This window comes from Mesocricetus auratus, unplaced genomic scaffold, assembly GCF_017639785.1.
Source record: "Mesocricetus auratus isolate SY011 unplaced genomic scaffold, BCM_Maur_2.0 Super-Scaffold_100015, whole genome shotgun sequence".
NCBI classification, from domain to species: domain Eukaryota; kingdom Metazoa; phylum Chordata; class Mammalia; order Rodentia; family Cricetidae; genus Mesocricetus; species Mesocricetus auratus.
The window spans coordinates 56,903,607-56,919,064 of record NW_024429198.1 but is presented as its reverse complement, the minus strand read 5'-3'; positions in this window follow the sequence as shown (position 1 = coordinate 56,919,064).

Here is a 15,458-nt window from a genome sequence, read left to right as displayed (position 1 = left end):
AAAATAGAAGAAAGGATACAGAAAATATTTAAACGCCAGAGGATCAGGGATTTTGCTGTGAGGTGGTGTCTTCTAGTAACATCAAAAGCTAAACCCATAAAGCCCTATCAACATGACTGACCAAATGTAAGCTGAATAATAACCATGCCAAACTGCATAAGGAAAATCATACACAAAGGGATGTCGGAAAATGAGGAAGATGAGGGTGGGAAAAGTGGTCCTCCCCAGGGAAGAAAGTATCAACTTGTTTTCCAGTGCCAAGAATTCATCTCTTAAAACATATATAAAAGTAACATTCTGTGGGTTCAGCAAGGTACATTTAGGCATATATATGTGTATACAAATCCATACATGCATGCAATAATGGAGAATTAAAATAGAGACCATGGATTTAAAAGAGAGTGGGGAGTATGTAGGTGGGTTTGAAAGGGAAAAAGGGGAGGAAGAAATGGTATAATTACATTGTAACCTCAAAAATAGAATAAAAGGCATTAGAGACATGAAAACTTGTAGAATGTCTGCAGGTGGTTAGAAGTTCCCCATTGAAAAACACTTAGTGACCCTGACTTTTATTCTCTCTTTAGAATAAAAGTCAGGGGACTTCTGATTGCAGGATGAGTGATTTCTCTGTCATACATTCCCACTATAATTTCTAAAGAAACAGGGCCAACTGAACATAGATTAAAAACCCTTAAGTCACCAGTCAAATTAAATTACTTTCTCAAAAATTGTTCTTTCTTGATATTTGATATAGTAAAGTAAATCTGACTAATGGTTATAACAAGAGTGTTCCAGTGAAGGACTATTGGCAAGGAATCACATTGAAAGAGGAGTCATACAATATCAAAATACCTATATTATTAAATCAAACCTCAGACATGGAGTTTGTATTACAAGATATACAATCTTTTCCTTTGTAATTTTCTTCAAAGAACCAGTATATATGTTAAATTCTTGCTATCCTTCTCTACATGCTCCTTCCATTAATCTAAACAGATAAATATTCCACTTGCTTCTTGGGAAAGTGTGTGTTTGTAAAACGTTAAACAAGAATATTTGCATGTAAATATCCTTTCAATCATTCATTTGTTTAGTTTCTTATCCATATAATTTATTTGTTAAATATATTTGTTGAAGGAAATTATGATAGTCATTGAGATTTCTATGTGCCTAATAAGAAGTTTCATACCTCTTGTTCTTTGATTGACTGTGGCAACATTTTTACCTCTTGTAGATTGCACCATCATCCCAGTGTTCAAAAATAAAGAGTAATACACATGAATTCTGGATTGAATTTAAAATTTCTCATCAGTCTGGAAACATTGTTACTTAAGGGGTAATTTACTTTACTATTACTTCAATAGCTCTTCATAAACATACAATTCTCTCATTTCTCTGTTCTCCACATGTCCCAATTAACATTAGTGGTTTTTTTGACTCCTTATTTTACTACTAGTTTTATAATTTATAATTTCATTCTAGTTTATATAAGAGTTTTCTCACTTTATGTTTTTTGTTAAGTATTTTTATTGCTAAGTAAAACATTTGAAAAAAGTGCACATTTTCTCAAAGTTCTTTCTCATGGCATTCCATTCTGTCTTCATTGGTGCAATATCATCTTATCTAAAATATATAGGTTCCAGAAGGGTGGAGTTATACAAAATACAAATCCAGAACCAAGACTAGAACATATGTTTAGGTTCCCACACAATATTATTTGGATGAATAATGATCTCAGATGCACCTGGTTAATTTTAATAGAAGTCTTCATCTGTATCCTGCTGTATCACTGTTTTATGTGGTTTGCTGTACTTGTGAATGTTTCTTTGATTGGCTTTCACACAAGAAATTTTATTGAAGAATACCACAAAACAAGTAGGTGCTGGATCTCTGGTATCACCCCACATCTGTTCCTAAGGACAGCATTCTGGTTTTACAATTAGAAGTCAAGTGAGGCACAGGTAGGTTGTAGTACTTCCTTTTTTCATCTCCATGACAAAGTATCTGGCAAAGGATCTTGCAACTGTTTTACTTTGTCTCAGGCTTTCAAAAGATTTACTTATTATTGTGAGGTTAGGTGCATGGAGCGGCATCATTTCATATGTTGGAAAATAAGCAGAGGGAAAAGAGAACCAGACTTATAGGCTTATTATAGCCTTCAAATTCAAATTTCCAGCAATGTAATTCTTCCTGGGCATATACTGTCAAACATTTAAACCACTTCAAAAAGTTACCCAAATTGGGACAAAAATTGAAAACTACCAATTGGGTATATTTCCCACTTGAAACTTCACACATTTTGTTTCCCTACTGACAGTGATTTGATTGAATTGAAGAGATGTCTCTTTCATTCCCTTTGTCTTTGTTTATATATGTGAGTCCCATTTTCCTTGATGGGGAAGGAAACAACACAGAGGTCCAGTGCAGACTGTCTGAAATTTTATTGTTTAGGGGACAAACAGGCAGAATGAAGGAGATCCAATCAGCATCCTTTCCTTCCAGAGTACCACATAAAATCATTTAGTGTGTCTGCAAACTGAGCCGTGTGTACTATTGCACATATTTCTGACTGTGTCCTCAGTAATATGTACAAGACTCCAGTAAGATTAAAGGGGGTTTCTGTGTTTGCCATCTACATGTCTGTATTAATATGAAAATTTCTGAATCAATGATATTTTCCCACATACGTTAAGTAAAACAGAAAAATTGTTTTATATAAATATGCCACTAAGAGAGTAGTTTTATAAGCCACAGGAAAGCCTGTATTTAACTTTGGAAGGCCCTCCACATCACTGCACTGGCCTTCTCCTTCAACCACCATTTAAGGGGAAATCTGTTGATTCCTTTGGAAACAGCTTTCCAAATTTTGTAAGTTACTAAAATTTTCTTGTGAGATATGTTTAATTTATTTATGAATGGTAAGTGATGGATAGAGTCTTAAATCCAGCCTGCATTTTCTTAATGTGACCTCTGATACTGTTTCTGGAATCCTGAAGATCTACCTGAACTACCCTATCGTAGAATTTCAGTTCTAGAATCAGTCGTTAAAATGGAAATAGAATACAAACATGCGTAGTAGGGAAACATTAGCTATAACATATTTGATAACTGATTAAATACATCTGTTTTCTACACACCCACAAGAGACAGATTATGTGTGTGTGTGTGTGTGTGTGTGTGTGTGTGTGTGTGTTTCTTTTAAAAGGTAGAAAGGCTACCTATATTCGAATGAAAATATATGTTTTGTATTTTATGTGAAGATTTATAATTATGGAATGGATCATGCCACCTGTGATAGGCAGAAATAATGAACAGAAAAACAGAAGTAAAAGGCAATCTGAACATGGAAGGTGCAATTTGGGAACAATAATTTAACAATGATACCTCCTGATCTCAGATGTCTTATTTATTGTTTTATATTCTATTGGTTCAGGAAAAATTGTATCTTAATCTGAATTTAGTTGTATCCCCTGACCATATCTACCGCTTGAGAGACATAACAAAAATATCAATAACAATTTTGTCAGCATCTGCCAAGTGACTTAACATTCCTTGCTTCTTTTATAAACACACACACACACACACACAAACTGTTAAGTAACAGTATCATATACCTTTATAGTTGGCACTAAGTCCTTGTTTTGTGAATGGAGAATAGGAAAGGAAATGAAGGCTGAAGAAATGAAGACTGCATATCTAAGTTGACTTAAATTACATTGAAAAATGATGCTACATATTCACAGGCTAAAAGAAGATGGGAGACATTGGAAAACAGCTTGAGTGAAAACCTAAAAGAGGATGTGATGATAAAAACATGGGAGACTGATTGACCTCATAGGTGTTGGTGTAAAACCTCCACTATGGTTGCATAAGTTAGATAAATCTAAATATGTTCAGAATATTTGAGTGTAGCAAAAAGAGCCCAGAGAAGGGAATTTGTTTTCAATGTTATATAGTGAATTAGTAGTTATAAGTCATAAATCCTTTTAACCTATGCATCCCTTTTAAAACTTTGTATATATGTGCATGTATGGGTATGCGAGGGTGGGTGTCTTAATGCATGTGAATGTGGATATGTGTGTGCTATCATGTACATGTGGAAGCCAGAGCCTAATGTCAGATGTCAGCCTTTACTTTTTACCTTGTTTGAGACATAGTCTCTTGGCATTCAACCAAGTTACCAAGTTAGCTGCCCAGGAGCTTCTGGGGACTGCCTACCCCAATTTAGCGACCTTGGATTTACTAGTGTTTCATTCTGTGACTGTCATTTTGTAAGACCTCACTTTGGGATAGCAAGTGTTTTGCCCATTGAGCCTTGTCCCCTGTCTACATCTTTTAATTCTGTATGCTGCAGAATTAAGGATCCACATGACCTGCTAAAACATTTTTTGTGTAAGAAAAAAATCTACACATACATACAAGCTTACAAACAATTGGAAATTCCAAAACAAATGCTTCTAGCAAATATCACCTAGACCTTGTGAAGAAGTCAGAATCATTCCTGCAGTTTGATGATGAGTTGTGAGAGTCTGGAATTTTCTTTTTATTCCAGTTATTTTAAATTTATTGTATTTTTATAAACATTATTACTTAAATTAATATTTTGTGTATCTTTGTCTTTTTATGTTTTCTTTTATTTTTTAAGTTTAAATTTAGATTAGAAACAAGGTTGCTTCACAAGTCAGTTCCAGGTCCCTCTCCCTTTCCCTCCCCTCCTTCCATGCCTTCCCCATAACTCCCCTATTATCACCTTATTTCCCCAGGGAGGGTGAGGCCCTCGATGGGGGTGTCCATAGTCTGTCATTTCATCCAGGGCAGGGCCTAGACCCTCGCCCAAAGTTCAGGGTGAGAGTGCATCTCACATTGTTGGATGGGAGTCCAAAGTGCGTGTGTACACTCGGGATGAGTCCTGATCTCGTCTGTAATTTCCTGTCTACTTGGCTTGCATATCTCACAAATAACAAATCCCTAATGCAATATGTACGTGTGTACTTGAGTTCGTAATAGAATATAAAAAAACAATGTAAAATACACACATGTTTGATCCCCATATATAGGGACAGCCCTTTAACATACAGAACGCTTCAGAGAGCCTGAAATTTATCTCCTCACTCTGGGTCATAACACGTCCCATTTTGCTTACAATGGAATCCAACCTGTATCAACTAGGAATTCAGAAGAGAAAACCCAGAATAATACTTACTGTGCTGAATGAGACTTACTCAATTGACTTATACTAATCTGTGGTGATATATTGTTTATACAAATAAAGCCTGTCTAAAGGTCAGAGAATGGTTCTTGCCATAGCTAACCATAGAGACCTGGAGGTCTGCACAGACAGACAGGAAGTGAGATAGTTGGGCAGAAACAGGATATAAGCAAGAAGAAACAAGAACCCACTCTCTTGTCTGCAGAAGCGCTAAGGAGGTAAAGTGGTGGCAGCTTGATTCTTCTCTCAGGTCCATGAGCATACACGCAAGATATCACCACATTAATCTGATTTGGGTTATACTACAGTAATTGTCTACAATTTAGAGTTCTATGAGCACCAGTAGCTAATTTGTTCAGCTAATTTGAAGCCACAGGAAAAAAGGGACCAAAGATGCAATGACAGGTTGGGGTTGAATCCCTTGTATGGCCATGTAAATGAGCAAGTGTAAATACATACTCAGAAGCTGAGAAGTCTGTGAGCTGGTACCCATGGGCCACCACAGTAGTTACACACTCTGAGTCAGATGAATTCCCTATGAGAGCAGGGTATCTCCTGTTTTTGTCCTATACTGTGCTGGCCTTCTTCATATATATTACTCAACACAACCCAATCTTCTCTAGAAATATCATTAATGATACACCAGGACCTGACCACCTGACCAAGACATATCTGAATCTGGTTAAGTTGGCAACCAAAGTTAATAACTACAAACACGATTCCTATTAATTTCTCTTTCTAATTTCCATTTTTTTCATTTTAATCACCATTAAAATAATGCTAGGAGAAAGGACTGTTCCTGAATAGTGACTACAGTCTTCACATCAGGGTTTGTCACCTACATTCAGTTGGTTGTATGCTAATGACAAGTGTCTCTTTTCCATTCTCCTGAAATGTACATGTCCCCTGTGAGGCACTCTGTTAGGGATGTGTGGTTGATTCTCCAGACAAGCAAATTGCCCAGCCCAGAATTTGGGCCATGCAGAGTTTAATAACAGTTGATTGATTGATGAATCAATAGGAAGCAAAATGGGTATGACTAACTAAACAATTATCCTGATGGATGAAAGGAGAGAAACTAAAACTAATTAGTACATGCATTATTGTTCCCTTTTCTGCAGTAATTTTCCCTGTTCTGTTTACCCTCACCTCCTGTGGAATGTTGTGCTTGAGTTTATAAGTCTGAGCCCACTCTGCCTCCCATATGAGCTCTTGCCTGTCTTATGTCCTGTGGTGCCTCCTGTGTCTACTTGGGGTTTGAATTCTTAAAAGATCATGTAAACAGTCTCCTGTAGCCAGCTGCCTGCTAGAGCCAAAGGCTTTGTCAGCGACCAGCTAGCAGCAGCAGCTCAGTGCTAGACTGTGTTTTTGCAAGTACAAGACAGAAAATCTATGTAATTACTTCTGACGCCCAAGAATCTGTGCTGCCTGACAGAGCAGCATGTGAGCGAAGCAGTTTGTCAGACCTCCTCTGACTAATTCCCCACTCCACCTGAGCTAGTGTATAAGTGTTTAGTGTGGGGAGTGGTGGGCATGAGTACAGCTGTATTTGTAAGTCTCACGGGCATGACTACCAATATTAAGCTTGAGGACTCTAAGCCTGTCCTGATTTAGTGACAATCTTAACAGGCTTCACCACCATTCAGGAGCAACCTGGACTTTAAAAAGGTAATCATACAACATGGGGAATGTAAACCTACTCCAATGAGGAAGCCATGAAGCTGCCATTCGTTGCTATAGCTTAGAAGCAAAGTAATGTCACAGCAAACCATTCCAAGGCAAATTCAAGAGATCACTTATGGAAGGAAACCCATGTTGCCTGAAACCCAAGAGTACCTAATGGGTTATGTTAACCCTGGGCCTGGGAGGAGGTAAAAGCGGTGATGCATCCACTTTCAGAATATGTCAATTCAATCAAAATATTCAGAAACATCTTCAAGGGAACAACTAACACACATTTACAGCCAAAAGTCTAGACTTCGTAAGAAGTGAATTTCAATGTTGTCTCATGAGTGGTGAAGCAAGAATTCAATGTCTATGTCTTCATGTAGTTATGTGGGTGGTGTGCCTTACAATATGTAAGCATTTTATTGAATAATTAAATTATTCTTTTCTCCTGTAACATTCCTATCTCTTGTACATGTAACACCAAGTCCATCAGAAGACACAGTTGATATTTGCTACATGTAAGTCTGAACAAATTAACAAGACTTTTGAGCATTCTAAGTCTCTGCATTTTCATAAGTAAAAGAAGGCTACTAATACTCACTCTAGCAGGATGCAGCACAGATGACTTGTAAAAAGTAGATAGAAAGCTCTTTATGCAGGGGATGACTTCCTGTTGCATTTTCTCAAAATAAAGACAGCAAGGCTGTCAGAGACAGAAGGCCAGAAGTCTACTTGGAGATCTTAAACATAATAAGGAAGCTACCTGCAAAAGACCACAATAGTACGACTTCCTAAACAGGACCCTAGCAAGGATAACATAAATACACATGCTAATACAGGAAGATGAAATTTTCTGCAGCCCCACCTCTATACAAAAAGCTAAAGGCAACTAATAACTGTTAAGATAGGAAGAGTTAGTTATTCTGAGGGATGATTCCTTAATTGGTTATTTAATACTAAGTTATCATCCTTGAAATCATATACATACCATCAAGATTAAATTGACTCAGCTGGTTGCATTTGTATGCTTATGCATATATATTTATAACTTTATGCATGTACATATATGCATAAATGCATAAGTGTATACATATAGGTATAAATATATAAATGCAACTTGCTGTGTGTGTGTGTGACAACAATTATCCAAGCAAAAGAGTATAAAAAGGGGCATGGGAGGGGTTTCTTGGAGGGGACACAGGAGTGACAGAAAGGAGGAAAGGAAAAGGGAAAAATGATCTAATTACATTTGAATTTAAAGAAATGAAGATTATAATTAAAATATTAAAAAGTGAAAGGACATAGAAATTGCTTCACAGAGTAACATCCTTCATGTGATTCACTCTAAGATAGCTATGAGTTTGTAGTTAGTTTCCAGAAATGGACCTATCCCCCACAACTTAGACTCAAGGAGTTAAGAATGCTCAAAAACCTAAGAAGCTCAGAACATGACAAAATTCACAAGTCCCTCTCCAAGTATATCAGAGCATAAAACAATTGCAGGGAAAAGTCTCTGCAATGGAGCTACGTAAAAACTGGGCAGGGATGCATGCTTTGTCTCATGTCCCCCATGCTAGGGTGGGCTTTTCAGGGATGTATCTGCCCTTTAGTGATCCATGTCCCAGTAAGTGTTCCCTAACACATTCTCCCCATGAAGTTATAAGGGAAGTTCGTAGATTTTGAATGAAGGAAGGGAAATGACAGCACAATTAAGCTCATACTATGTCATCAAAGCTAGGTCTCTTTGTAGCTTGATATCTCAGTTCCACAACCTGTAAGAGTTCCAGTAGGAATCTATGAGCCAGTCACACAAAGTAGGGGGAAGTCAATGGAAGACTTGCTACTCTGGAAATCTTGGCTACAAATCCAAACAGGGAGCTCTGCTTTTCATCCATCCCTTTCTCACCTGACTTAACTGACTTAGTGTCATCTGCTGAGCACATCTACCCTAAGGAGTGGTTGGAGAGTAGAGAGGGGATGTGCTGCTGGAATATTTGCGTTTCAATAATGGCAGCCTTAAATTATAAAGTTGAGTTAGGATGAGTGATATTTATACCATGAGGGAAGAGAAATCTCGGGCTGTCTGTGAAGACATAAGAAATGGCTGCTATACTGCTAAGCATTAACCACCCTTCATGATGCCTGCTGCATCAGTGATATTGGGTGAACTGCATATTTTATTATCTCTTGGAACACTGGATCTGCTCACAAGTTACATCATAAGTGGAAACACTTACTTGCTTTATATTATTCCGTTGATAAGCTTCACTTTTTGGAAACTTCTTGTTTGGAAATTGCAAAACAAGTTTTTCATGTATAACATCACTGAAGTTAGAATTAGAAGGAACTATATGTAGCAACCCAGGTCCTTGCAATTACCGTTGATCAGCCTGTGAGTGTTTTGTCAACTCAATTGTGTATGACTTATGAACAGCACGATGAAATTACAAGAGCCAATAAAGGTAATGTTGAATAATTCATAAATAATAATTCAGTGGCCGCTACGTCTTATTCCAAAAGAAAGGTTTTGCTTCTGAACCAGTTTCAAATTGTCTTTACAATTGTACACTCTGCCTTTGCTTTTTAGGGGGAATCCAATATATACAAGAACTTCTAAACTTGTACAACAAACTTTGTATTAACATTTTCTTCCCTTTGACCCCAGTATCTAATTGAAACAACTATTTTTAGTAGGGATACTTTGATTTAAATACTTTTCTTCTAAATCTTTTTGTTTATAATATAAGAAGACTGGATTTAGAATTCCTTTAAAGACCAAGGAAGGAGCCCTAACCTGCTAATGATGTCCTTATACAAGAAGTGTGGGCAAGCCATTTGCTTACCTTCACTAGGGGGACATGACACTGCCAACACCAGACACCAAAGCTAGCAGCACATAGATCTTTGCCCTTTTTGTATTACAAACACAAGAAATGAATCTCAATTTTAACAGATTGCCCATTTTTGTGATTTTGTTATAGTGGTATAGATGGGCCAAGGCAAGGTCTAAAAATATGCAGTCTTCAGATTAACTTTAACCCATATTTACATATAGAAATTTTTCTTTTATTCTTTTTTCAGGAAGAACTGGGTAGTATGTGCTTTATCATTTTTCCATCTTTGTCAAAGAGGTATCAGTGTAGCCTTGCTTCAGGAAATCATTTTATATACACCCCCTTTGTTTCTTTATTAATTTTTAAATTTTACTTACAGTATAGCATTAAGGTAAATATGTAACTGATAATATTAATTCTGGCTGTATAAAGAATATGTGATTTATTGAGAAATTTTGTAAAGAGAAAAAAGCAAGATGTAGGTTGATGCAAGAAAAATGGTAAGCATACACTTCAACAAAAAATTTCTACCCATGTACTTAAAAAATACTACTCTGGGACCTTACGGGGAAACATAACAGCAGTCATAACTTCTGTTTTAAAGGATATGAGTTGATGGTGAATGATGTTAAGAAATATAATTACCAAGGAGGTATGGAACCATAGAATTAAAAAAAATGAAAGAAATACCAAGAGTAAGAGACAATAATTATTAAATAAAAAGCAGTCTAAAGTGTTACATTTTTAAAGTGGTTAGGCCAATACAAACTTAAACCAGTCACCATCTCATTGCATGCCTATTTACTGAGAATATTCATCTATTTAAGGTTGACATAAGTTCTGCAAATATTGAAAAAGCATCTGGGGCTCACTTAATTCATAACAAATTTCCAAAAGATATCCCGTAGATGACTGAGTTAACATGAGCAGAAGGATCATTTCATTGCACGAGTCTCCACAAAATCACCCCAGTCCCACAACAGCTAGAATATCTCCATAACACACAGGAATTAAGTGTGTAACCATTTCCTTTTCTGTCACTTAGAGTCTCTGTGGTCTTGATGACATAAGCACAATTCTCAACTTATATCCTTTTTTTGAAAAGGCAGAAGATTAACAGCTATACTAAATGCTATTGGAACTTCATGAAATGAGGTAATGTGAGAGTGTATGTGAAATCCCTTCAGTAATTAAGTATAATACATAATTGACACACTATGCTAATAGCTCTTGAACAATGCTGTATTAAAATGAACTATATATATATATATATATATATATATATATATATATATATATATTTGACAGCACAAGCTTGCATGTGCAAGGTGCTGGGTTAAATCCATAGTATCCAAGAGGATGTGGACAGAAAAATACAAGGAAGGACATGGGTACCTCACAAAAAGTTGCAAAATGAGGTGACAGGAAGTACTCCATTCAGTTTTGGTTGTTGAATTGCTTAATTTTTTACTGCTCTTGAAGAGTCCCATGATCAAGAAAACTCTTATAAAAGAAAGCAGTTAATTGGGGTTTTGCATAGTCTTCAGGAGTTAGCCCATGACCATGAGGGCAGGATTGCAGGCATGGCATTTTAGAAGTAGCTGAGAGCCTTTCATCTGATACATAAGTTTCAGGTAGAGAGAAAGTGAGACTGGCCTTGAATGGACTTTTGAAACCTCAAAGTTCATCCTCACTGACATACCTACTCCAACAGAGCCATACCTCCTAATCTTTCTTAAACAATTCTGCAAAGTGAGGGCTTCCAAAATGGGAAGTAAGGATGAAATATGGAGCTCACTCTCTTTCAAACCATAGTAACAATGAACACACCAACATCAGCTAAATATAGCCATGTCTTTCCTTGTATTTTTTTGTTCACATGCTTCTGGGTACTAAGTAGGGAACCCTGCTATTCTGCAGGTCCTGAGTACAATATCCAGAAACAACATGGTGGCTTATAACCATCTATAATGAGATCTGGAGACATTATACATAATGAAAATAAATAAATAAACAAGCGAGTAAATAAGTAAATAAATAAAGTTTTCTAAAAAGGGATACCGACAGAAAAAGTGTTCTCAGAATTAAAACAAGAGACTCTACCTTCATGATGGATTTTGAAATTTTGAGTATTTTAAACTAGTTTAACTTGTATTTCTTTATGTAAGGATTTATTGCGCTTCATGAATTCTTGGGTTTATAATTTTTATTGAATCTGTAAAACTTTCAGTCATTTTACTGAGACACTTTTACACTGGCTACCTTTTTCAGCTTTATGTAAGCTAAGCTAGAGTTATTTGGGAAGGAGTCCCAATTGTGGAAATATCTCTATATGATTAGTTTATAGACAAGCCTATAGAGCATTTTCTTAATTAAAGTTGATGTTGGAGGACTCAGGCCACTATTTCTGGTGGTGCCAATCTGTGCAGGTGGTCCTAAGTTGTTTAAGAAATAGAATTCTGGTTGGAATCCAAAATGAAATTTAAGAAAGAACTTAAAACAGAAAGCAGGTTGAACAAAATATGGAAATAAAGGCAGTTAGAAGAATTCCTCCATTGCTTTTCTACAGTTTCTGCTTCTAGTTTCCTCCTTGAATTCTTGCCCTGACTTCATTGCATGGTACTACAAATGTAAGTCAAATAAACCCTTTCCTACCTAAGTTTCTTTTGGTTGTGATTTCTTATTGCTGTAATATAAAATCTAACTAAGATCTAAGACAAATATATAGTAGCAAAAATATTTTGTGGTGTATCCATAAAACTAAATCTGATCGTACTCATGTATTAATTTATATATTATAAAAACTATAGTACAAAAGTTCATTTTTCATTTCATACTCCAGTCATTATTTTTTTAAACTTATATCCTTTCTGTTTTTGCTCTGATCCAAGAAAGCCAGTCATCTGTATCATCGGCTCTCTGAACTTCAAAATGGAATAGTCTTTGATTTCATATGGGACATTTTCCATTTCGTCCTGAATTCACCAATAATCCCCTTTGTTACAGGTCATGTCTAAGAGGCATCCAGTAGGTTTCTCACCTCAGACACAGACATTTCCAACTCTTAAATTTGATAGGTCATAATGAACATTGTTAGTTTAGCTTTGAATACTAACAATGAGTTATGTGCCAGTTTTCTCCTATGACTTAGTTTGGAGACTCATTTTGTTGTTGTGGCCTCTCCTCATTATGTATTGTGTTTTTATGGTTTTTTGATTGGTTTCCAATTATGCTGACTTTTAACATTTTGGAATCTGGTAGCTCTGTATTATATAGTTATATTTGAATGTTGTTATGGGGATCCAGTGTTACTTGGACCCAGGTTTCTTAGCTCCAGTTTATTAGTGTCTGTGGAAGGCTTACTTGGGAATAGCTAATTTTTTTTTAGTGTTCATCCTAAAGTGAGAGTTACACTCCAGCTACTAGAGACAGCCTTTTCTCTGTCCTCTGTGAGAACTTTACTTTGTTTATTCCAGATCATTCTTTTCCTTAGATTTTGTGGTCCTTTTATTGCACATGCTACCTAGCACTCTTCAGATAATCTGGTGTTAATCCTCTGCAGCATTTCAGTGTTCTCTCTTCATGTTGGGATAGCACTTTTTCTGCCTGCTCTGTCTTCACTGTTAAGACCTTGAGTTCTGCCTGCATTAATCAAGAATGTTTCTGTTATCTGCTATAAGGTCCTCCAAGAACTCAAGGAAGTCAAGTAGTCAGACTTAGAGGCTTCTTGCCTCTGCTACCAATGTCTCAGGATTCATTTTCTGTTTTGATTGTCGCCCACTAACTTCTTTAAAATGAGGATATATTGCCTGTCATTTAGGAAAAAATCCATTTATCTTTCCATGTCTGTCAATGTATACAAAGTTAAATATAATTACTATGAAATTATTAAAACTAAAAATAAAAAGGACTTGTAACAAATGAGACAGATGAGGCACAAAATGGAAAAAGGAATCAAACCTTTTTAAGACATACGCCTCTGTGTGATGCACATGAGAGTCATGGAGCCTGGAGGTGACCAGAGCATACCTTTTGTTACAAACCAGTTGTACCTAAGCTCCTATTTGCAGCGATATGTTCTACACACTGCATCCCATGCAATAATTCTTTTGGACAATAAAGTTCTGTTAACTGAAATGGTTTGGAAGTGAACATCTCATTTAGAAAGATGTGGTAGCTTGAATAAGAATGGTTCCCACACGCTCACATGTTTGAATGCATACTCCCTGGTTGGTTCACTGTTTTGGACAGATTAGGGGAAGTGTCCTTATGAAATTCATAAATCCTAAATTCTTATGATCCCTCCAGAATTCTTGTTTACAGTGGGTTTCTTTGCTTCTGCTTGTGACTTCTCCATATGTGTGATATACCTGAAAGTATTTTTTCTGTGTCCTTCTTCTTCCAATAAAATACTGCTCCTTTGATGACCTTGGACTCTCAATACTAGAGTTAGACTTGCATTTCCTAGAACATATTTCTGATTGCTTTCTTGTATCCTTATATCCTTTACCTATTACATTCACAAACTTTAAATAATGCATTCTATTTATAATCTCTATTCTACACAGTAACTCTGCCAAATTTATTGCTTTATTCCAAGTATATCTGGCACATTTTCTGAGGCATGCTAAATATTCAATAATGTATTTTTTCTTCTTTGGGAACATCGCTTTTATGATAATCACATGCATTACTTTGAAAACATAGTTTCTTTGTAATAACATGGAAAAATAGTGAAAATCCCTCTGTTGCTATCAAGTCCTCAATATTCTTGATATGGTGTATATTAAGATCATGTGCATAGCTCATATGCAGGAAAGAACAGTGAAAGTCCCAATGTTGTTGTTTGTCGTGTATTTCCTGCATAGGTTTCTCTCTTAGTTAGCTTTAACTGTCATTTTGCCAAATCCTGGAGTCATCTAATGAGTAAGTCTCAACTGAGGATTGCCCAGAATAGACTGGCCTATCTAGGTATGTTTCTAGAGGATTTTGATTATTTATTTGATGTAGGGGTACTTAGCCCACTGAGGGAAGCATCATTCCTTGGGCAGATGAGCCTGTGTGGGATAAGAAAACCAGCTGACCATAAGCATGGAAGAGATACAGTAGATAATAGTCTCCGTGCTTTCTGCTTTATTCCCTGCCTGGGTTTGTTCCCTTACTTCTCTTGATGATGGACTAATCGGGAAGTGAAAGCTAAATAAACAGTTTCCCCGTAAATTCTGTTTTGTTAGATTGCTTTATAACAGCAGTGGTATAAAAGTGGAACAGTCATACTTCAGTGTGACTTATACGAATTCAGAGAACATGTTTAAAGACCTGATTGCACTTTCTACCACTAGTTTCTCTCTATTGTGCTTTGTTCTAATGTTGTTCTGATTTGTTCTTGAACACTTGGTCCTAATTGTACCCTAAGTTTTCCCTTGCCCTTGGGATTTTCTTTTTCTTCCCCTTGTGTTAACAATGATTGCAAGCAATCATTAATTGACTTTGACAGTGATAGAATTGGATAGATGGGTCAAGGAGAAATATTTTGTGTAGAGATGGAGGAATGAATTTGGCCATACTTTCCCATGCTTCTGCATATTTTTGCCTGAGGGTTTTTCACATCTCAGGTTGCCAGGGAGTTGTAAGTGGTCTCAATTAATTGAGGTTTCTGAAGCTAAAAATCAATTTCTTTTTAAAAATTCACATTAAGAATGAAGATTATTTTATTATTACATTGAATGTGCTCAGCTAATGGAAAA